This window comes from Chinchilla lanigera, unplaced genomic scaffold (assembly GCF_000276665.1).
Source record: "Chinchilla lanigera isolate Chin_1 unplaced genomic scaffold, ChiLan1.0 scaffold00027, whole genome shotgun sequence".
Classification (NCBI taxonomy): Eukaryota; Metazoa; Chordata; class Mammalia; order Rodentia; family Chinchillidae; genus Chinchilla; species Chinchilla lanigera.
The window spans coordinates 8,427,839-8,429,884 of NW_004955428.1; positions in this window are offsets into that span (position 1 = coordinate 8,427,839).

Sequence of the window (2,046 nt, forward strand, 5' to 3'; positions counted from 1 at the left end):
GACCTTGCGCTTGCCAGGCAGGCGTTTTGCCGCTGAGCTAAATCCCCAGCCCCAATTGGCTGGATTTGTAATATAAAATTGTAACATTTCTTATCCTTTAACTTTGTAAAACTGTTTGATAAGGACTAATGCTCATTCTTTAAGTGCTTTATAGAACACAGCTCTGAATCCATCTAATCCTGGGCTTTTATTTAATAGGAGATATTTATTATTGATCCAGTCTTCACATTACTTATTGATCTGTGTAGATACTTCATTTTGCCTCTCAGGCATAATGCATTGCATGTTTCTAAAAATGTATCCATTTCTCCTGTGTTGTCCAATTTCTTGGCATATAATTTTTCACAATAGGCTCTTTTACTTCTATGTATCATTTGCAATGTACAGATTATATTCCATATGGTAATATCATTTGTTCATAGTTTCACTTTATTTACAAATAATTTTAATCTTACTTTGTTTGTGAGATACTGTCAAACATTCTAAAAATTATATTTATTTTCAAAATAATTAGAAAAATGTATTTTTTTTCTTTCTAATTTATTCTGTGATTTTTTTTCAGGAACTAGAGATTCAGAGCTATCACAAGACCAAGATAATTATGTTGATTATTTTATTACATGATCTTTTTTTTTTGAGACAGGGTCTCACTGTGAAGTTCAGGCTGGCCTTGAGCTCACTTTGTAGCCCAGGCTGGCCTCGAACTCACAGTGATCCTCCTGCCTCAGCCTCTCAAGTGCTGGGATTACAGGGGTGCACTTAAGTGGTCTATAATAACAATAAAATAATATATTAATAAATACAGTAGGATAAGAAAAAATGTTTTAAAAATTTTCTAGCTTTTTATTTAATTGTTTGATAATTCCTCTTGAAGGCTACTATTAATATCAACCTCTATAGACATGGAAAAATGATACAAAAACATTGAGCCCAATTTCTGTCTTTCCAGAGCTAGTAAATTGTAGAACTGGATTCACTTCTAGTTAATATGGCCACAAATCTATGTTGCTTTTCCATTATTCTTTCAAAATGCAATGATTCAAAAGCATCTCCAGATAATAGTTTTAATTTACAAGTATATTAATTTCTCCCAAATAATTAGTATAATAAAATTATCAGCAATTTACTCTCAAAATTATTATCATTATTATATATTTTATGTTTCTGTGTTTTTACAAAACTCAAGCAGTAAGAAGCATTGGCCGCTTATGAGCTTATCAGTTGGATGGCTGCTTGAAATTTACATAGTGTACATTGAGATTAACAAATGTTTCACTATTTCTCTAGGCTGTATAGATAATATTTTAATGGAGAAATATATGATAATTTTACTTGAATTATTATATCTGCATAATTCTAGTTACATCTGTTTGGAGAACGAGTATTTTTAAAACAGGCTAGATTTGTGTTGCTTCTATATCTATTTACATTGTTCAGTAAATAAAATTTTCCAAGTATTATATTAACATAAAGAATTTTCAGGCTGTATTTTAAGAATATGCTTTCATAGTAAAGACTTTTAGAAATTAATTTTCAAATAGTTTATGGAAATATATGATGTAAATGGATATAAAATATTTTTTACAAGTTGAGAAAACATAAAAATGATCTCCAATATCTCCTTCAAAGATGTATCTTATCTGTTCTCATATCATGACAAGATACCTGCTTATATGCCAAAATTATATATTACATCATATACATAATATTGCCTATTTTTATTTCATATTAAGGCAAATATCATTTATGTAAAATCTTGTTTTCTTACCATCAGAAGAAAAGAACTTTAAAAAAAATCTGGATTGAAAGGAACATCTGGGATGAGAAGGCATATAATTAACACGAAGTCATTCTCTATCCTTTTTATTTCTTAAAAAGCTGTTTTGATATTTGAAGAATAAGCAGAAAATTTCAGGAAATAAATTAAATCAAATCTATAGTTAATGTTTATTGAATAATTTAAAAAGTAGTGCTAGACCTTCTGCATGTACATTTCAGTATAATTACATGAGACATTTTATTTTATTTTTTAATGAGAAAATAAAA